Source organism: Pantherophis guttatus, chromosome 12 (assembly GCF_059756535.1).
Source record: "Pantherophis guttatus breed Tessera chromosome 12, ASM5975653v1, whole genome shotgun sequence".
NCBI classification, from domain to species: domain Eukaryota; kingdom Metazoa; phylum Chordata; class Lepidosauria; order Squamata; family Colubridae; genus Pantherophis; species Pantherophis guttatus.
Window position 1 is genome coordinate 12,885,504 of NC_142074.1, and position 22,797 is coordinate 12,908,300.

The window sequence follows — 22,797 nt, forward strand, 5'->3', positions numbered from 1 at the left end:
ATTATTTGCAACACAATGCCCCAAACCTTTTCCCTATCTAAAATTTCCCAGGCAACAGCTTTAAAAAAAAAAAAATGAAAAAAAGCAAAGGGAGGAGACAAGAAATAGGAGAGACCCTCTGTTCTTACAAGCCGACAGATTTGTGTGCATTCATTATACATTTCCCAGTTTTGTTATTCCGGCGGTGTCAAGGTTATAAAAGATAGGTGACTTCAAACCAGGTGGAACCTTTAGCTTCATCCCACTTTGTTTACCCACAGTGGCATATGTAGGATAATTTATTGGAGAAACTAGAGTGGTTATAGATTTTACCTGTCACCTGCCTCCACGCTGCAGTTCTACGGATCCAGGTAGGGAGGGGAAACCCAAACAGCAATCAGGCCATAAATGTATTCCCAAACTTCGCTTTTCACCTGGCAAAATGCACACTTGGGGAACTGTAACCCAATTCCGGTGGGACCCAATATTTTCACTTGAATCCTATTAAAATAGCCCAGTCTTCTTATTTATCCATTGCGGTCATGCATGTTTCATCATTCAGTGGCTAAATGCTGATTTACTTTCATTCTTTTTTAAAAAATAATTGGTTATTTTTCTCTTACTGCATTTTGCATCCCTGCAAGAACTCAAGATGAGTTCCTAAGAAGTTGCCATAGTTTTGTGTTTTTTTTCCCCAGTATGAGTGTCAGGGACTCTGAGGCAGGCAAGTTTCTCAAAGAACAATTTTATTGGAGATATCATGTTGGCACAAGCTGGTGAAAACTGACTCTGAAAATTCCTGTGGTTTTCATCAGATTAAACAGTGAAAGTTCCGCCTTTCCCCAAACAATCAGTCACATTGTCCAATCAAGGTGCTGGATGGTTGCTTGGATACTGTGCTCCTCCTCTCTCCAGCTGTTGGAATGTCCTTGGTTCCCACAGGAAACTATTTTGTTTTGGCTACAAACCTCCATCTAACTACGTTCCCCCCTCCCTAATCCATCTTCACACTGTGGTAACCCTAAAGCCTCCAAAATGGCCCCAGCCAGGTTTGCTTCAGAGTTGATAATGAGTTAGAACAGTGGGAGTCTTCTCAAGCATTTGATATTTGGCAGCTGTTTAGAAGAACATGATCTAAATTAGAACCAGCGATATGGGATTCAGCCGGTTCGTATCGGTTCAGATGAACTGTTAGCTCCAACGATCAGCTGAGAGTGACCTGGTTCTCTCCAACCAGTGGTGGGTTTCAAAATTTTTTACTACCTGTTCTGTGGGTGTGGTTTGGTGGGTGTGGCATGGCTTGGTGGGTGTAGCTTGGTGGGCATGGCAAGGGAAGGAGACTGTAAAATCTCCATTCCCAACCCACTCCAGGGGAAGGATACTGCAAAATCCCCATTTCCTTCCAATCAGCTGGGACTCGGGAGGCAGAGAATAGATGTGGGCGGGGCCAATCAGAAGTGGTATTTACCGATTCTCCGGACTACTCAAAATTTCCTCTACTGGTTCTCCAGAACTGGTCAGAACCTGCCGAAACCCACCTCTGTCTCCAACGATCAGCTGGGACCACCCACCCGACCTATATTTCCTTTGTTTGAAGCCCAGCTGATAGGCGCGGCAGAGGGGATTGCTCACCAGGGCTGCAGTAGAAGGTAAGTTTTAGAGCTGTTTTTAAACATGTTTGGCGCATGTGTGCAGTGAACTAGTTGTTACACCGGTAAGTTTTAGAGCTGTTTTCCAATACGCTGCGCGTACGTGCTCAGCGAACTGGTTTGTTACATGGTTGAATCCTACCACTGATTAGAACGGATGAAGGATGGTCTTCTCTAGCAATAGGAAGGATGAGGTCAAGCAAAGCCCATTTCTCTGTTCATTATTCTGAGCATTGGTTTGTTAAAAGGGAAAACTGAATTCTGTTCTGCTCAATATTTCATTTCTTCTAAAATAACTCCTTAAAATGAGGAAGCCCAAATGATCTTTTAGGCTTCATTTGAGGTTGTTGTTTTTTTTTAAAAAAAAATCTCCATGCTACAATGCCAAATTAACAAATGATATAAGAAAAGGCAGACTAAAGGAGACTAAAGTGCTTTTTTTTTCCTTCAAAAGGCAACTGGACTTTGTATTTGCTTGAAGACGTTTCGCTTCTCATCCAAGAAGCTTCTTCAGTTCTGACAAAGTGGCGGAGGATGGAAGGATTTATATTCCTTGCAGTCATAGGGTCCTTAGAGAGTCATTGAGGCTGCTTAGAGATTTACGACACCACCTCTCTCCTGTTTACAACACAGTCCTTTCAGCAGTTCCAAGGAGGTTTCACACCAATGGTGGAATTCATTTTTTTTTTTACTTTTTTTGTATTGTTGTGGTTATTTTTATAACCACAACAATACACGAGCAAATAATAGATACAAACTCAAGGTAAACCGTTCCAAACTCGATTGCAGAAAATATGACTTCAGTAACAGAGTGGTCAATGCCTGGAATGCACTACCTGACTCTGTGGTTTCTTCCCCAAACCCCCAAAACTTTAACCTTAAACTGTCTACTGTTGACCTCACCCCATTCCTAAGAGGTCTGTAAGGGGCATGCATAAGTACACCAGCGTGCCTACCGTACTGTCCTAATATTCCTTTTTACTCTTACTCTTTTCATGTATTCAAATTATGTTTATACTTTTACCTGTTATCTTATTTATGCTTGACAAAATAAACTTATGATTATGATTATAAACTGAGCTAAGCAGAAGCCATGTTACTATCCTGACGATCCGGCAGGAAAGTTAACTTTCCTTTGGAACAATTTGGGAGGCTAATGCATCGGAACGGAGCAAATGAAAATGTATTAATTTCTAGAGAGGGAGAGCTACGTGAAGTTCAGGCCAGGAGACCAGTAATTTATTTTACATTTGAAAAACAAGAGGGAGTGATTTACCAGACTGTACCCATCAGCCTTCTGGAGCTCATCGTCAGGGAAAGAAAAATTGATAGAGATGTTTTAGAAGAGTTGGCATCCCTGGAGACTATCTCTTGCATTTAATAAGGGTGGGGGAGAGAGAAAAAGTACCTTTTGCGCATCCAATAAAAGTTGAGCCTCTCATGAAGATTTATACCATATTACACTGAGAAATTCAATGTACAACGATCCCTGGTGTGCGCACGGCTCAGAGTAATTCTCCTTGACTATGTGATCAACTTAGATTCGATGTCAGGTCTGCTGTATTCAATATTGTCTGCTTATAGAGGAAAAAAGAATATCTCCAGTTCATAAGGAGATTTGCCCGTTGTCTTAAGCAAGCCAAAGTTGCCATCCTAAGCAGATTTGCCGTTAATTGAATCCCATAAACATAATTAATGCACGACGACCAATATCTCAAGAAGCAATGGTGGCTGCCGATTTAATACAGCTTTTACATTATCAACATTTGATTTCATTTATATTAAAAAATGTTGAAGAAAAGAATGACTCTGGTCAATAAGCCACCGAGAGAACTAAGTCAGTTTGAGTATAACTAAACTAAGTGAAGAAATGATTTCCCAATCTTCTCTCTCTCTCTCTCTCTCTCTTTTTTTTTTTGGACCGATTCTCCTTGAATTGGATGGTAGTAATTTGCTTTTGAAATTTCTATCGAAGGGGTAGATAATCTTGTAGATGGAAGGTAGTGCTTTGCAGCTACTTAAGGATGGGATAGCCAAGGGCTGTATCGTGTCTTAATATCCTATCCTTAATGCAATAGTCAACTTTCTAACAGCCAAGAGAATTTTCTGGCTCCTCACATGTGAGACGCTCCCAAAGGTGCTTTCTCAAGAGGCAACTTAGACTTTCACTTCTCATCCAAGAAGTTTCTTGAGGAAATTTGGGGATGGAGGGATTTATATTTCTTGCAGTCATCACTCAGAAAGAGTACGAGTAGAGTAGAGTAGAGTAGAGTAGAGTAGAGTAGAGTAGAGTAGAGTAGAGTAGAGTAGAATAGAATAGAATAGAATAGAATAGAATAGAATAGAATAGAATAGAATAGAATAGAATAGAATAGAATAGAATAGAATAGAATAGAATTCTTTATTGGCCAAGTGTGATTGGACACACAAGGAATTTGTCTTTGGTGTATATGCTCTCAGTGTACATAAGGAGAATAAAATACATTCATCAAGAATAAAAAGATGCAACACTTAGTGATAGTCAAGGTTACTAATAAGCTATCAAATCGTACTAGGAAACAAATAAAAACAATATAATTGAAAGATACAAGCAACATGGTTATAGTAATAATTGGGAAGACTACTAGTAAGGAAGAGAAGAATAATAGTAATACAGTCTTAGTAAATAGTTTGACAGTGTTGAGGGAATTATTTGTTTAGCAGAGTGATGGCATTCGGGAAAAAACTGTCCTTATGTCTAGTTGTTCTGGTGTGCAGTGCTCTATAGCGTCTTTTTGAGGGTAGAAGTTGAAACAATTTATGTCCAGGATGTGAAGGGTCTGTAGATATTTTCACAGCCCTCGTTTTGACTCCTGCAGTATATAGGTCCTCCATGGAAGGCAGGTTGGTAGCAATTGTTTTTTCTGCAGTTCTAATTATCTATTGAAGTCTGAGTTTGTCTTGTTGGGTTGCAGAGCCAAACCAGACAGTTATGGAGGTGCAGATGACAGACTCAATAGTTCCTCTGTAGAATTGAATCAGCATCTCTTTGGCAGTTTATGACCAGATAACTGTAAGAAATATAAATCCTTCCATTCCCGTTCAGTCAGAAGAAACTTCTTGGATGAGAAGCGAAACGTCTTCAAGGAAAAACAAAGGAAGTCCAGTTGCCTCTTGAAAAAAGCACCTTTGGGACAACGATGACCTGGATGACTGAGAATCTCCATAGATATTCCCCCAGTTCCCAGGGAAATTGACAAGAAGAATTTATCTCCTGGGGCTTTTGAGTTAAGTGACATCTTTTTTTTTTTACTTTAATAAAAGTTTTTATTTTTATTTTTCATCAACATATATAAACGTACAGTCTTTTATCCATCATTAATCATCATTCATTCATTTTATCTTTTAACTTCCACTTGTTAGTTAATTGTTTGGTTTTGCACTTTTACCATTTTCTTCTTTTATTTTAACACAACCTTCCCATTTCCTCTTCCCTTCTTCTTCTATCTCTTTCTACTTTCCTCATTCCTCCTCTCCTTCCCTTTTCTACTTCCTCTCCTCTTTCCCCTCTCCTCTCTTCTTCCTCCCTTTCATACCCTCTCCTACTCTTCTTTCCCTTTCCTTCCCTCTCCTTTTCCCTTTCTTTTCCTTTGCCTCCCTACTCCCCTCCTTCCTTCTCTCGACTCCTCTCTCCTTTTCCATTCCCTTGTTGTTTCCATTTTCAATTCAATCTAAAATGGGATTCGAGCAGCCCCAATTTCTATTTGCATACATCTTCAAGTTAAGTGACATCTAAGGAGTCTTCAGAGTGAATGGAAAGCCATGTCCCAGAAGGTACCCATGTCAACAGTAACACCTTTCAAACGTGGAAAGCTCAAACATCCACCGAGAGAAATGTGTAAGAAATTCTCAAGCATCCTTAGAATAAAGAATAAAAAGCAAAGCTTCTTTCATAGTAGAAATAACTCTTGTGAGAAACTGCAGGATAGATTACAACACAGCATTAAATAAAAGATTTGAGCAAGTGGCTTTCAATAAAAATCGAGGAATGTTCTTTGTGGCATCTTGTCATTGTCAAAAATTCAGTGGATATCTATATGATAGTGTTGCTGTATGTTCCTCTCATTTGCTGTTGCTGGGCTGTTTATGCTGCTATTTCATGCTTGGATGCAGTCTCTGGGCTCATAAACTGTTAGGAATTCTGTTATATTGTTGAGCAGTAAAGCACATGGTGACTGTACTCTTTGTTTGCTCTGTGTGGTGCTTTATATAAACAGATTTTTCTAACAGATAGATGTTTACTTTTGTGGTAATTCCTAAAGCACGAAAAGCCTTTTGTGAGACAATCAACAAAGGATTTTGGTCTTGACTTAAAATTCCTGTTGGTACTTATAATGTCTCTTCTTATTCCTGAACTGATAGGCATCATTGGAGGTCTTCTACTCCCACCCCCTGCTCAGGGCCCGAGATCTGATACCATCCCGGTCAAATGGTTGTCCAATCTCTTCTTAAAAACCTTCAGTGAAGGAGCACCCACAACTTCTGAAGGGAAACCGTTCCACTCAGTGATGAAATCCAATTTTTTTTACTACCGATTCTATGGGCGTGGCAGGGGAAGGATACTGCAAAATCCCCATTCCCACCCCACTCTGGGCTCAGCCAGAGGTGGCATTTGCTGGTTCTCCAAACTACTCAAAATTTCCACTACCAGTTCTCTGAACTGCTCAAAATTTCTGCTACAGGTTCTCCAGAACCTGTCAGAACCTGCTGGATTTCACTCCTGGTTCCACTGATTAATTGTCTCCCTGTCAGGAAATTTCTCCTTAATTTTAGGTTGGATCTCTCTTTGATAATCTTCCACCCATTACTTCTTTTCCTGCCCTCTGGTGCTTTGGAGAATAAGGCAATCCCTTCTACTTTGATTCCTCTTTTGCTGCCTTTGGGCAGGAGGTCCTACATTTTAGTAGCCATACCTATTTCTCTGGTACTTCTGCATCTTAGGGGGAAAAATAGATCCAGTGATGATTTATGTTTTGCGTGGCTGTGTGATAGGATTTGACATTTTCCAGCTGAGGCGTGGCCCTCTTCCAACTCATGCTTCATTACGTTTCTCTCCCTTGGAGAGGATGAAAGGAGTAAAAATAGCCAGGTTGTTTAAAATGTAAGAAGGCATAAATTAATTCTTACCAGATGGCCCATTCAATTGTCATCTTCATAAAAATTAGGGCTGACAAACTTTGGTCCATCACAAAACCAAAATGAAAGCTAGAACATCATACACAATGAGAAGGCATTATATGATAAGCCATATTGCACCTCTGTTCAATTTCTCCTAGAAAATTTATCTATGAACTTAAATCAACAACAACAACAAAAACATGGCTTGAAACGGATTTTTATACTTGTACTTGTGTATCGGACCTCACCTAGGTCTTCTCATATAGCTTGAATGCATAAGATATAAATGAGAAATTTGGCAGCTAATTTGTAAGCACCCTTTTGGGGTTCGGTCATAAGCCGGTTATAGTTAGTTTCATTTTTGCAATGTCATATCTCAGGATTTTTTAAAATCAATTTCTGAATAGGAATAGGAACAGGAACAGGAACAGGAACAAATTAGGGTAGGGTAGGGTAGGGTAGGGTAGGGTAGGGTAGGGTAGGGTAGGATAGGGTAGGGTAGGGTAGGGTAGGGTAGAGTAGAGTAAATAGAATAGAATAGAATAGAGTAGAGTAGAGTAGAGTAGAGTAGAGTAGAGTAGAGTAGAGTAGAGTAGAATAGAATAGAATAGAATAGAATAGAATAGAATAGAATAGAATAGAATAGAATAGAATAGAATAGAATAGAATAGAATAACAGATTGGAAGGGACCTTGGAGGTCTTCTAGTCCAACCTCCTGCTTAGGCAGGAAACTCCACACCATTTCAGACAAATGGTTATCCAACATCTTCTTAAAAACTTCCAGTGTTGGAGCATTCTCAATTTCTGGAGGCAAGTTGTTCCACTGATCAATTGTTCTCACTGTCAGGAAATTTCTCCTAGTTCTACGTTGTTTCTCTCCTCGATTAGTTTCCACCTGTTGCTTCTTGTCCTGCCCTCAGGTGCTTTGGAGAATAGTTTGACTCCCTCTTCTTTGTGGCAACCCCTGAGATATGGGAAGACTGCTATCATGTCTCCCCTGGTCCTTCCCTTCACTAGACTAGCCATGCCCAGTTCCTGCAACCGTTCTTGGTATGTTTTGACCTCCAGTCCCCTAATCATTTTTGTTGCTCTTCTCTGCACTTTTTCTAGAGTCTCCACATTTTTTTTTTTTTTACATCGTGGTGACCAAAACTGAATGCAGCATTCCAAGTGCGGCCTTAACATTATATGCATTATATGATTATATGCATTGTGTGAAAATAGCTGATAATTTCTGATAACGTTATTTAAAAATCAGATAGGGTTTAATGAGCACGAATATATTTTGGGCATGTGCATTTAGTTGTTCTTACCAGACATTGGGTGATTTATTTATTTATTTATTTATTTATTTATTTATTTATTTATTTATTTATTTATTGGTTCGATTTATATGCTGCCCTTCTCCGGAGACTCAGGGCGGCTTACAATGCGTTAAGCAACAGCCTTCATACTTTTTGTATATACCTGCTTAGTAGGGCTTTTGCCCACCCCCCAAGCGGTGTTCTTTTTTTATACAAAGTCAGTTTATTGCCTCCACAATCCAAGTCCTCATTTTACCTACCTTGGAAAGATGGAAGGCTGAATCAACCTTTAGCCTGGTGAGATTTGAACTCGCAGTAATTGCAGGCAGCTGGCAGCTAAGTGCTACTTAACAGCACTTTAGTCCGCTGCACCACCAAGGCTTGGTTGTGATTGCTGTAGAGCATAGCTTCCCCCCCCCTCTCCTGCCCCCCCTTCTCTCACACTCTGTGTGTTTGCATGTGTCACGTTCCCTGTTATGAGACATGATTAATGAGGTGAAATTCCCCCTTGGTCTTTCCTACCAATCAATACGTAGATGGGCGGAAGTAGATGTTGAACAAAAAGACACTGAGAAATGTTTAAGCCGTTATTATAGTTGGGGTGCCCAAATAAGGGAGAAAATTGCCCAGGTCGTTTGTTATCTCTATTTTAATGTCTCAACCATTCTGCTTTTTCAGAAGTTCAACATTATTTTTTTGAGCTTCAGGTACTCATTAGATCCCCAATTGGGGTGTCTTCCTAATGAACGGAGTCAGAGAATTCCTACAATTCTTTGCAATGTGAAGATGATCTGGGGAATTCTGGGAGTGGAAATCCCAAGGGGTTAGGTGCAGGGGTGAAATTAAAAAAAATTCTGTGGGCGTGGCGTGTTGGGGGGAGGTCATGTGACTGTGTGGGCGTGGCCAACTCGACATCACTCACATCGAGAGGCTCCTCACCGGCCCCTCCCCTCCCAGCCACTCCTTGTCACACTCCTTGTTGAGCCTGGATAGCTCAACAGACTAAAAGCTGTTATTAACATTCAGCTGTCTGCAATTATTGCATGTTCTCATCTCCCCAGGCTCAAGGTTGACTCAGCCTTCCATCCTTTCTAAGGTAGGTAAAATGAGGACCCAGTTTGTGGGGGCAATAAGCTGACTTTGTATAAAATATACAAAAGTATAAAGGCTATTGCTTAATGCATTGTAATGCCTTATGATGTTAATGCCTTATTTTACTGTAATAGAGAGAATCAGAAGTCAGTGCTTCTTTTTCTTTTTTTTTACCCCCTATCTTTCCTCACTTCACTTCTCCCTTCCGCCCCCCCCACTGCTCTTCTCTTTATTTTTGTATTTTATAGTACCCTATAACTTAATAAAAAATGTTTTTAAAAAAACAATTGTGTTACTAACTTAACAGCTGCAGTGGTTCACTTAATTATCGTGGCAAGGAAGATCATAAAATGGAGCAAAACCTACTTAACAAATGTCTCACTTAGCAACATAAATTTTGGGCTCAATTGTGATCGTAACTCGAGGACTACCTGTATAGTAATGTCTGGCAAAGCTACCTGGCACCCATCCTGGCCAAGATCAACTTTAAACAGCCTCTTCCTCCAGATATCGCCTTGGTTTTTGTGCTTCCTCTAAGGTAAAGGTAAAGGTTCCCCTCGCACATATGTGCTGGTCGTTCCCGACTCTAGGGGGCAGAGCTCATCTCTGTTTCAAAGCCAAAGAGCCAGCGCTATCCGAAGACGTCTCCGTGGTCATGTGGCCGGCATGACTAAATGCCAAAGGCGCACGGAACGCTGTTACCTTCCCATCAAAGATGGTCCCTATTTTTCTACTTGCATTTTTTACCTGCTTTCGAACTGCTAGGTTGGCAGAAGCTGGGACAAGTAACGGGAGCTCACCCCGTTACGCGGTGCCAGGAATTCAAACTGCTGAACTGCCAACCTTTCGATCGACAAGCTCAGCGTCTTAGCCACTGAGCCACCGCGTCCCTGTGCTTCCTCTAAAACCTCCTAAAACCAAGCAAGTAAAGAAAATTTGGAGACGTGATAATGGGTCCAATAAATATCTCCAGATCAAGCAGCGATGTGAAGGAATCTCACAGTCTGAGCCAGTCCCACTAGGTATTCTTATTTCGTGGTTTTTCTTTCTCTCCCTCTCTCTCTCTCTCTCTGTACATTAAGCAAGGTTCAGAAGCAATTGTGAAGAACTGTCAGCTATAACATAGCAGATGTTTAGCTCAAAGGAAAAGGATTTCTGTAATCTTCCAACAGATGCTTTCTTGATCAAAGAAGCTAAATTAGCCAGCAGGTCCTTCTGCTAAAGGTTTTGAAATGGCCCTTGCAAAACACATCTGCTTTGGCCAACAAGGCGGTTTTCACCCGCCTTGGTTTTTAAAGTGAGCTCTTAAAGCCGAGTTCAAAAACCACAAGTGGTATATTAACACTATTGCCTGAAGAAGCAATGAAAGTTTCCTTTTGAGGAGAGAAAAAAAAAAAGGTTTTGTGAGCCAATCCTTTTGATTTTCCTTCTCCGTTTAGAGCTGATAATGAAGCCATTACATTTTAAACAGCCTAAAAAAAGGAATGGAAGTCGAGTTATACACCAGTGTAGTGTTATTAGTGTTGGGTTGCAATGGATGGCTGTGAAAGTTGGACTATAGGGAAGGCTGAGTGCCAAAGAATGGAGGCCTTTGAACTCTGGTGATGGAGAAGACTCCTGCGAGTCCCTTGGACTGCAAGGCGATCAAACTGGTTGGTCCTAGAAGAGATCAACCCTGACTGCTCTTTAGAAGGCCAAATCCTGAAGATGAAACTCAAATACTTTGGCCACCTAATGAGAAGGAAGGACTCACTGGAGAAGAGCCTAAATGCTGGAAAAGATTGAGGGCAAAAGAAGAAGGGGACGACAGAGAATGAGGTGGCTGGATGGAGTCACTGAAGCAGTAGGCATGAGCTTAAATGGACTCCAGAGGATGGTAGAGGACAGGAAGGCCTGGAGGAACATTGTCCATGGGGTTGCAATGGGTTGGACACGACTAACAACAACAAAGTGTTATTGTATGGGTCTGGGCCTCTAAAAATAAGATGGTTGACTTACCACCTCCACTATCAAAACCACAAATGGAGTTGCAAGCTTTTATGTTTTTTGTACCAAATCTAGTTGCCATGGGACTGAATAACGCTGAGGTGACAGGCCTTAGAAAATCCCAGCCTCAATTTTTCACTTTATTGTAAGTGACTTGCTAAGATTATTTTACTCTTAGAAAGTGAAAAAATCAGGAGGGTTGCATCCATATGGTTCTCCAAACCTGGAGCTGACTTCAAAGAAGACCTCGGGCTGTCAAAATTAAAATTATTGCTGACCTTAGATTGTAAAGAAAAGCAATAAAATTAAAAACGGCTCTTGAGTTTGAGCAGGTACTGCAGGGTGTTGTCATGAGAACGCATGAAAGTTGGAATGGAGATCTAGACAGATGGGGATTATGGATGTGAATATGGATTTGAATGGAGAGATAGATATTTCCACTTAATAATTTAGCAGAAAATCACACCAGGAGGTGCCCAAAATATTGCTGTTTCTTAAAGGTGTGCTTTATCCAATGAAAACTTACAGAGATGATAGATAGATAGATAGATAGATAGATAGATAGATAGATAGATAGATAGATAGATAGATAGATATGATTGATGGATGGTAGCTAGATACATGATAGCTAGTTAACTAGCTAGGCAAAAGATAGGTGATTGATAGAGATGAATGATAAAAGATAGATAGATAGATAGATAGATAGATAGATAGATAGATAGATAGATAGATACTGTAGATAGATGATACCAAGCAAGCAAGAAAGAAAAAGAAAGAAAAAGATAGATAAATAGATGATAGATAGATACATACATACAGTAGATAGATATGATAGATAGATAGATAGATAGATAGATAGATAGATAGATAGATAGATAGATACTGTAGATAGATGATACCAAGCAAGCAAGAAAGAAAAAGAAAGAAAAAGATAGATAAATAGATGATAGATAGATACATACATACAGTAGATAGATATGGTAGATAGATGATAGATAGATAGATAGATAGATAGATAGATAGATAGATAGATAGATAGATAGATAGATAGATACAGTAGATAGATACAGTAGATAGATGATAGACAGACAGACAGACAGACAGACAGACAGACAGACAGATAGATAGATAGATACGGTAGGTAGGTAGGTAGGTAGGTAGGTAGGTAGGTAGGTAGGTAGGTAGAAGATAGATGATAGAAAGAAAGAAAAAGATACAGAGATAGATGATAGATAGATAGATAGATAGATAGATAGATAGATAGATAGATAGATAGATAGATAGGAGAGAGAGCGAGAGAGAATTTAGCTGTATGTATGACCTTCCCTAAAATAAAGCCATGATATTTATATTATCAGGCACAGGACTGTCTTTCTCCAAAGTTAAGTTCTCTCACCTTCAGGAGCTGCTGCCTACGTAGACCAGAATCGTGCTGCCATCTATAGGACAGAGCTGGGTGACGGATGGATGGAATGCACCCATCCCATTAGCAGTCATTTGGCTGCAGCATCTTTCTCCCAGAACCCAAAGACAATGCAATAAAAATGGTCACGGACACCTCGCTTGCTCGTAGCCCGCAACTGTCTCTGCTGGGAATTTTGTGTGGCTTCTTCAAGTCCTTCAAAGCTGCGACACGGGTTGGAACAGAGATGACATCAGGGCAGAATTCAATATTCAGAATATCACGTTACACCTGACAGAGGAGATTTCCGGTCATTCTTAACACAGGTCGTCCTTGACCTAGGATGGCAATTGGGACCAGAATTTCCATTGATAAACAAAGCGGTTGTTAAGTGAGTCCTATCTGATTTTATGACCGTTTCTGCCATCCTTGTTAAGCGAACTTCATGGTTGTTTAAGGGAATCAGGTTTCTCCCTTTGATTTTGCTCATCAGAAACCGGCTGGGAAGCTTGCAATCGGCAATCACATGACCTTCGGAGGCTGCAACCCTCGTAAAGACACGCCGGTGGCCACGCTTCCCAATTTTGACCACGGGGATGCTGTGACAGACAGAAATGCGAGGACTAATCGTAAGTCACTTTTCTCAGTTTGTTGTGACTTCAAATGGACACGAAAGAAATGGTGGTAAGTCAAGGACCAGCTGGATTAAAATATTTAATACCTGTTCTGACCCGGCTCCCCAAACATGACAAACCCTCGGATGTGAACTCAAAGATTCCTTTATGAGGAGCGTCAGCAGCCCCGGTAAAAAGTTTCTCTCTCACCGCAGGCTAACAAGTCAGTCTGGCAGGGAGATGAATAGCTTCTGCCAAATCTATTCATCTCCACCCCCTGCCTTTTATCTCCAGATTATCGCTAGCAGTGGTGGCTTTTCCATCCCAAGGATCAGCCCATAGATTTCCACTGCTCTCCTCTCCTCTGCCTTCTGTGCATCTGCATGTCAGGCACTGGACCCAGCTGTTCCTCCTCTTCCTCATCAGCCACCTCCAGACCTGGGGGTTGTTGACTCTCCATCTGAGGGCTGACGGACGGCCCAGGCTCCGCCTCCGTTTTTCTCTCTCTGTGCCAGCTCCATTCCCTCTTCCCCCTCGGACCTCTCAGGTCGCCTTGATGCTGACCCTGACTCCCACACCTCCTCCTTCTCTGATTTGGTTGCTGGAGGGGCCGGTGGCCAACAGGCCATAACAATACCTATCCGTATCTTAGAGCCGAGGGGCAGAACAATAGTACCACAATACCCATTACAGGTATTAGGTATTAACAACTCTAACTCTACATTTTGTCTGCTTTTTATGTGTCTCGATTGCAGCGTTACAGCTGCTTCACAATTGTTCTGGATCCCTGATGGCAAAGATCTAATTTGGGCACGTTCCTCTGTCATGTGAGTACCCGAACATCCTTTCAACCCTTAATCCTGAACATATTTACAAAATATGTGACTTAAACGTGAAACCCTGAAGCCCAAAACGAAAACAACAGAAATACAGGTAGTGCTCGACTTGATGACCACAATTGAGCCCAACATTTCTGTTGCTAAATCAGACATTTGTTGAGTGACTTTTGCCCCCGTTTCATAATGTTTCTTGCCACCGTTGTTAAGTGAATCACTGCTGTGGATAAGTTAGTAACCCAATTGTTAAGTGAATCTGGCTTCCCCGGTGACTTGGCTTGTCAGAAGGTCACAAAAGGGGATCATGTGACCCCCCCCCCCGAGATACTGCAACCGTCATAAATATGAGTCAGTTGGCAAGCGTCTGAATTTTGATCACATGATCATGGGGATGTTGCAAAGGGTATAATTGTGAAAAGCTGTCATATAAGTCACTTTTTTCAATGCCATTGTAACTTTGAATGGTGATTAAATGAACTGTTGCAAGTCAAGGACAACCTACCTTGTTTCCCCCAAAATAAGACATCCCCTGATAATAAGCCCAATCGGACTTTTGAGTGCATGGCAATAAGGCCAAGCGCTTATTTCAGGGTTCAAAAAAATTTAAGACAGGGTCTTATTTTTGGGGAAACACAGTAGCAATTCGAAAGCACGTAAAAAATGCAAGGAGAAAAATGCAAGGAGAACCTTTGGTGGGAAGGTAACGGCGTTCCATGCGCCTTTGGCGTTGAGTCATGCCGGCCACACAACCACGGAGACGTCTTCGGACAGCGCTGGCTCTTCAGCTTTGAAACGGAGATGAGCGCCGCCCCCTAGAGTCGGGAACGACTAGCCCGTGTGTGCGAGGGGAACGTTTACCTTTACCTTTAAGTCAAGGACTACCTGTACAGTAATCATTTCTGTAAAAGGGGATAAAAATAGACCACCAATTGGAACCCACCAAATTGCAACTGAGTGATGTATTTAAATGACTGGTCTGGGCGTGATGAGTTGTGGACTCAAAGGACAGCTTCATTGTCGCTTTACTCAGCATAATGGCCTGCTGCGATATTTAATTTTTCTTCTTGAAGAAGGCCATTGATCAGTGTCGTGCCCCATGCCGTTGGGCAAGACTAAGGAAGAAAGAACTACACAGACGCCAGGAAGGCATCCTGAATGCTAATCTGGGGGAAATATCTTGGAAAGATATTTCCAAGTTCTGTGTCTTCTGTTCCGAGATATTTCTCAGCCTCGTGTACAGAACGGGAGAAGCTTCTTGGATGAGAAGCAAAACATTTTCAAAGGGAAAAAAAAAAACCAAGAAAGTCCAAGTTGCCTTTGGAAAAAAACGTCTTTGGGATAAACATGCCCCCTCTGATGATTAAGAATCTTCATAGTCATGTGCAGCAAGTTAATTAGAACATAGAATAACAAAGATGGAGAGACAGCATCAAATATTTATTTATTTATTTATTGGTTCGATTTATATGCCGCCCTTCTCCGGAGACTCAAGGTGGCTTACAATGCGTTAAGCAATAGCCTTCATCCTTTTGTATATACCTGCTTAGTAGGGCTTTTGCCCCCCCACAAGCGGTGTTCTTTTTTATACAAAGTCAGTTGTCAGCCCCCATAATCCGGATCCTCATTTTACCTACCTCGAAAGGATGGAAGGCTGAGTCAACCTTGAGCCTGGTGAGATTCGAACTTGCAGTAATTGCAGGCAGCTGGTGCTAGTTAACAGCACTTTAGTCTGCTGCGCCACCAAGGCTCTTGGTGATGCACTTATAATAGCATCAATTAAGAATGGTGGAGGCTGCCAGAAAAGCAAGAGCCAGAATTTGTATCTCCCTTAACACTGAAAGTGAGGAAGAGGAGAAAAGGAGAGGAAGAGGAGAAGAGGAGGAGGAGGAGGAGGAGGAGAGGAGGAGGAGTAGGAGAAAGAAAAGGAGAAAAGGAGAGGAGGAGGAGAAGGAGGAGAAGGAGGAGGAGGAGAAGGAGGAAGAGGAGAAAAGGAGAGGAGGAAGAAAAGGAGGAGGAGGAGGAGGGGAAGGAGAAGAGGAGGAGGAGGAGGAAGAAGAAGAGGAGGAGGAGGAGGAGGAGGAGGAGGAGGAGGAGCCTGGTGAGATTTGAACTTGCAGTAATTGCAGGCAGCTGGCAGCTAAGTGCTACTTAAAGTGCACTTTAGTCCACTGTGCCACCAAGGCTCCTTGGAAGGGAACTTGGTGGTTTTCCAGTCCAACAGCCTGCTCAAGCAGGAGACCCTATGCCAGTGATGGCTAACCTTTTTGCCATCGAGTGCCAAAAGCGGAAGGAGCACGGGGGGGGGGTCACTCACGTGTGTGCCCACATCCATAATTCTATGTGCCCTGCCCCTGTGCATGTGCACACAACCTCCCCTCCCGTGGTCCCTCCTCTTTTGGTACATGATGGCACGGTGGACCAGGTAGGCCCCTTTTTCGCCCTCCCCAGGCACCTTGGACAATGTTCTCGCTGAAGAAATCAATTGCCAGGGGACTCACCCTGCATCTCTGATTGTCTATGTCTGTGTTTTCATTCGTTCCTTTGTCAACCTTCTCAAATCCTTAACAATGTTCAAGAAAATCAAGGTTTTCTTGACAGTTAGAACAATTAATCAGTAGAACAACTTGCCTCCAGAAGTTGTAGATGCTCCAACACTGGAAGTTTTTAAGAAGAGATTGGATAACCATTTGTCTGAAATGGTGTAGGGTTTCCTAGTTTGACTAGAAGACCTCCAAGGTCCCTTCCAACACTCCTATCCCATCCCATCCCATCCCATCCCATCCCATCCCATCCCATCCCATCCCATCCCATCCCATCCCATCCCATCCCATCCCATCCCATCCCATCCCATCCTATCCTATCCTATCCTATCCTATCCTATCTGCATGGATTATAGGTTTGCTTCGCTCAGCTTAACTTTCATTCTCCTGTATCTGAATAGCTGGTGTATGAGCCATTGGTCTTCCGTTCATAAGAATCGGAGCTGTTCTTGTTCTTCTGTTAAAAGCAAATGGAGAAGATCCCAGAAGACAATGGGTCAAACTCTTGTGCTGTGCACAGAACCCCTTAAGCGAGTGGATTTATACGGAACAGGTTGCGTCTGATATTTCCCTTGGAATTGAATCAAAATTGGAGAAGTCACCAAAGCGATTGACCATTGGAAATACGACTGTTAAGTGAAACCGCACACATCCATGCAGGTTCAACCTTGTAATTAAGATAAGTAAAAAAAAAGAATACTATATTCCATTCTTGAGAATATCACCGAAAGGGTCACCGTCTTTGGAGAAATGATTGAAAGCAACTTCTTTTCCAGTTCTTGAATCAAAATGATGTCATTCCATGGAACCTTGAATGGGAAGTGGTGCCGCCACTCTTGTTTTGATTGACTGTTATGAAAGCCATTGGCTTATGAATCTACCCTACGTTTTAAAATGATAAATACCCAACATTTTAATGCTGTTCATATCCATCAATGTAAATGAAGCCAGACGTATTTGGTATTTTATTTTGAACTGACATCTGCTTAGTAACACTCTTCCCTTCTGGCTTTGTAAAATCCTTTTTGACATTGCTGGCTGACAGTCGGAGGCAAAATTCCATTTTAGTTTGGATAATGCTCAAATGGGAAAGGAAAGAAATCTCAGGGTTTTCATTAGAGATTGTACTGTGTCCTCCTTCAACCTGTCAGTCTCCAGATTTTCTCATTGGAGATGGACGGTTTAGGGATGGCTATCTGATGTTCCTTTGCAAAGAACAAATGCTATATTTTAGGGATTGTTTCTCCTTTGGTGGTAGCATAAAAGCAGGAAATAAGGGAAGGGGTCAGTAGGAAAGATCTAGACAATAACTGCATAATAGCTACGTAATTTAACATCCCTCATGTGCTATACAATGATACCACGTTGAGCATTGAATATATAAGGAAATTAAAGGGCTACACTCTCGTGTTCTCCAAAATAGATCAGAACGATGATGGGAACGGAAGAATTTGTGTAGGGTAGGGTACAACATGATGCAGAGCTGGCCTTTGACCAAGGCTCATCATCTTCAATCTTTGCAATCCCCAACAGAGACTAGTCCATGAATCTCATAAGCATCTTATGTTAATTTTTTTTTCTTTTTTTGAGCCTCACAATACCAAGCCAGCTGGTATAGCCTAGCAGCTAAAAAACTGAGCTGAGAACTTCCTGGCTCAAATTTTGCTTCTCAGCAGGTAGCTGTAAGCAGACTGTTCTCTTTTCAGCCTCCGTTCCTCCTATGTGCAAAATAAGGAATAATAACGTTGTCCTACAGAGTTAAGGTTGCTGTTAGATAATGCGAGTGAGGTGGCGTCTCTCTTAGAAGGAGGTGATGCATTCTTTTTATTCAAGTCGTTGCTGAATTGGATGGTACGGACATTGTCTGTGAAAACAAAAGACAGGTTTCTAATCTTCCACTCTTGATTATTACAGATTTTTTTCATTTCAAATAATGGAACCGTTGGTCCATGCCAGCAATGTATACTGGTGAAGAAAGGACAGAAGCTGTTGTCAAATCAAAAAGTCATTAATAAAGAAGAATATTTGTAGCTCAGGATTGAGTAGAATAGAATAACAGAGTTGGAAGGGATCTTGGAGGTCTTCTAGTCCAACCCCCTGTTTAGGCAGGAAACACTACACCACTGCAAACAAATGGTTATCCAACAACTTCTTAAAAACGTCCAGTGTTGGAGCATTCACAACTTCTGGAGGCAACTTCTCTTCCATTGGTTGATTGTTCTCACTGTCGGGAAATTTCTCCTTAGTTCTAAGTTGCTTCTCGCCTTGATTAGTTTCCACCCATTGCTTCTTGTCCTGCCCTCAGGTGCTTTGAGAATAGCATGACTGCCTCTTCTTTGTGGCAGCCCCTGAGATATTGGAAGACTGCTATCATGTCTCCCCTAGTCCTTCTTTTCATTAAATTTGACATATCTAGTTCCTGCAACCGTTCTTCATATGTTTTAGCCTCCAGTCCCCTCATCATCTTGGTTGCTCTTCTCTGCACTCTTTCTAGAGTCTCAACATCTTTTTTACATCGTGGTGTCCAAAACTGAATGCAATATTCCAAGTGTGGCCTTACCAAAGCATTATAAAGTGGTATTAACACTTCACATGATCTTGATTCTATCCCTCTGTTCATGCAGCCCAGAACTGTGTTGGCTTTTTTGGCAGCTGCTGCACACGGCTGGCTCGTATTTAAATGGTTGTCCACTAGGAGTCCAAGATCCCTCTCACAGTTACTACTTGATGTGAGGTTGATGTGAGGGGTCCTTAGTGCTCTCTAAATTTGGTTATTTTCTCACAGACATTTCATTACCCAAACTAGCACTGATGATCATCCCAAAGGTGTTTTTTTTTCAAGAGGCAACTGGACTTTCTGGTTTTTCTTTGAAGACGTTTCACTTCTCATCCAAGAAGCTTCTTCAGAGCTGAAGGAGCTTCTTGGAGGAGAAGCGAAACGTCTTCAGAGAAAAACCAGAAAGTCCAGTTGCCTCTTGAAAAAAACACCTTTGGGACAACCAGGATCTGGATGACTGAGAATCTCCATAAACACTTAGCACTGGTGATGGTACCTAGTTTAGGTAATGAAAAATCTGCAAGAAAACAATCAAGCTCAGAGAGCACCAAGGTTACTCAGAACGGCATTCCCAGTGTATGGAGACATTTATATATATAAAAAGCCACCAAATCAGTTTTCTTACCCCCCGAGTTGATCTCCTATGTTCTACCACCCTTCTCTCATTTCAGTATGCCTTCTATCCAATTTAATGTTAATTGCAAAAATCAGCCAAAACCTAGTCAAGAAAAAAATATCTAGAGATCACGGACAAAAGCTGAAAGTAGCATTTGAGCTCTAGAACAATGTTTCCTTTTTTAAAAATTTTTTTTATTGAAATTTATTATAACACATTACAATACAGTCAGGCAGTGTTATTTTTCTACACAGGTTAGATTGATTCTTCTTTGACATTTCATTGTAATATAACGTAATATACATATGCATCTTAAAATTTATATTAACTTTTATCTATTCTTTATTCTATTATCAATCCACCTGTACCAATCATCCCACACCATATAATATTCTGAGTCTTCTTTCTCATTTAATTCTAACGTTAACTTGTTCATTTCGGCACATTCTAGAACCTTCTGAATAATATGTTCCTCTGGGGTGTCCTTTCCTTTCCAATATTGGGCATAGGCTATTCTTGCTGCAGTGAGTATATGTATGATTAAATATCATTCCCCCCCCCCCCCGGTTTTCGTCTTTAGTATTCCCACGAGAAATGTTTCAGGCAGGTATCAATTCAATTTTTTCATTGGTTGATTCTTGTAGCCAATTTTGAATTTTTCTCCAATACCTCATCGCTTCAGGACAGGACCACCACATGTGAAAGAAGGTACCTTGGTGACATCTACACTTCCAACATTTGGGGCTTATGTTTGGATAGAACAATGTTTCCTAATCTTGGCCAATTTGAGGTATGTAACGTTCAACTTCCAGAATTCTCATCCATGGCCAGGCTGGTTGTGGAAGTTCACACACCTGGAAATTGGCAAGGTTGAGAGATGGTTCCAGAAACTATTTCAAGAATCACTTGATGGGCTTCGGATAGATGATGATGATGATGATGATGATGATGATGATGATGATGATGATAATGATGATGTCCATTCAGTCATGTCTGACTCTTGGTAATTCTATGGGCCAGGTCTCTCCACATCTTCCAATCTTACATGGCTTCTTTGAGTTTTTCTATGCTCCGGCTAGTGTCAGCTTTGATGGTGTCCAGCCACCATGTTCCTTGACAGCCTGGTTTCCTTTTACTGCTAACTCTTCGAAACATAATTGCTTTAAGTAAGTGAGACACACTTTCGTGATTTTGCCTTCTAGTGACATCTCTGCTGTCATGTGCTCCAGTACTTGCTTGTTAGTCACCTTCGCTGTCTGAGGAATATGCAGGAGCCTCCTCCATCGCCTCAGCTCAAAGGAGTCGATTCTCTTCCCATTTGTTATTTAAGGTCCAATTTTCACAACCACAAGTAGCTATATAGGGAATGCAACAGAGCAGATTAACCTGTGTTTGGTTGCTAGGCCTGATATCCTTTCTTTCTTTCTTTCTTTCTTTTTTAAAATTTGATTTATATGCCGCCCTTCTCCAGAGACTCAGGGCGGCTTACAATGCATTAAGCAATAGCCTTCATACTTTTGTATATTTATACAAAGTCAGCTTATTGTCCCCACAAACTGGGTCCTCAATTTACCTACCTTAGAAAGGATGGAGGGCTGAGTCAACCTTGAGCCTGGGGAGATTCAAACTTGCAGTAATTTCAGGCAGCTGAATGTTAATAACAGGCTATTAGTCTGCTGCGCCACCAGGCTCTTTTTACCTTGCTCAGATAGGTTGTTGTTGTTGTTAGTTGAAAAGTCGTCTCCAACCCATCACAATCCCATGGACATGAGTCATCCTTGAGCCGGTCAGGATCGAACTCCAGACTGTGGACAGAATTAGCCTGCAATACCGCATTGTAACTACTGTGCCACCAGGGCTCCTAGTCAGTGAGAGTTGAAGGCTAAGCCTGCAAGATTAGCACTCCCAGCACTGAAGAATGACCTATGGGCCATGCGGGATCTTGGACCACTTTTCTTTGGGAGTCTACAGCTCCTGAAACCACACTTACTGGAATTCAGGAGCACCCAACCACTACAGACCGGTCTGTGATGGCAAATATGCAAGAATGCACGCAAACAAGAAATGCAACGTTTCAATAGATTGATTCTGGGTGGGGATGGAGGATAGAGAAGACAACAAGGTTTGTTATGGACTTCGTTGTTGTTAGTTGCAAAGTCATGTCTGACCCATTGCGACCCCATGGACAACATTCCTCCAGGCCTTCCTGTCCTCTAACATCCTCTGGAGTCCAGTTAAATTCATGCCTACTGCCAGGGGTGGGTTCTAAATTTTTTTACTACCGGTTCTGTGGGCGTGGCTTATTTTGTGGGCATGGCTTGATGGTCATGTGACAATTCTTTAGGATTTAGCAGAGGTACTGGTCTACCAGGCTTTTAACTGCTTACAGAGCTGTACCGGTCTACCCATTTGTTTTTGGAGCGCACTGGTCTCCCACCACACTGCCTTTTAACACTGATCAGCTGTAAGGCAGCCCTTTGAAGCCCCGCGGCAAGAATTTAAACAGTTTTTTTCCTTCTAGCCAATCAGCTGGGACTTGGGAGGCAGCAAATAGATTGGAGGCGGGGCTAAATAAAAGGTAAGAATAATGTGGGGGCTGGCGGGAGGGCCCAGCTCCGAAACAAAGAGAACCAGTTCGGTGACGTCATATCGTCACAGCTACCGGCTCGGCCGAACCGGGCCAAACCAGGAGGAACCCACCACCACCTACTGCTTCAGTGACTCCATCCAGCCACCTCCTTCTCTGCTGTCCCCTTCTTCTTTTGCCCTCAATTGTTCCAAGCATGATGCTCTTCTCCAGTGAGTCTGTCCTTCTCATTAGATGGTCAAAGTATTTGAGTTTCATCTTCAGGATCTGGCCTTCTAAAGAGCAATCAGGGTTGATCTCCTCTAGGACTGACCGGTTGGATCGCCTTGCAGTCCAAGGGACTCGCAGGAGTCTTCTCCAGCACCATAATTCAAAGGCCTCAATTCTTTGGCGCTCAGCCTTCCTTATGGTCCAACTTTCACAGGTAGGCAGTAATTAATTCAAGAATTAACTGAAGGGACTAAGATAGAAAAACTA

General features: G+C 41.9%; 1 long non-coding RNA gene across 1 annotated transcript; it reads left to right on the forward strand.

Annotated features, from left to right (window-relative positions):
- Positions 1 to 880: 880 nt before the first annotated feature.
- On the forward strand, positions 881 to 14,009 carry LOC148112221 (uncharacterized). The gene is made up of 3 exons (XR_015729712.1): positions 881 to 1,218; positions 13,064 to 13,199; positions 13,940 to 14,009. It is a non-coding gene; the product is annotated as an uncharacterized LOC148112221 (long non-coding RNA).
- The last annotated feature ends 8,788 nt before the right edge of the window (positions 14,010 to 22,797 follow it).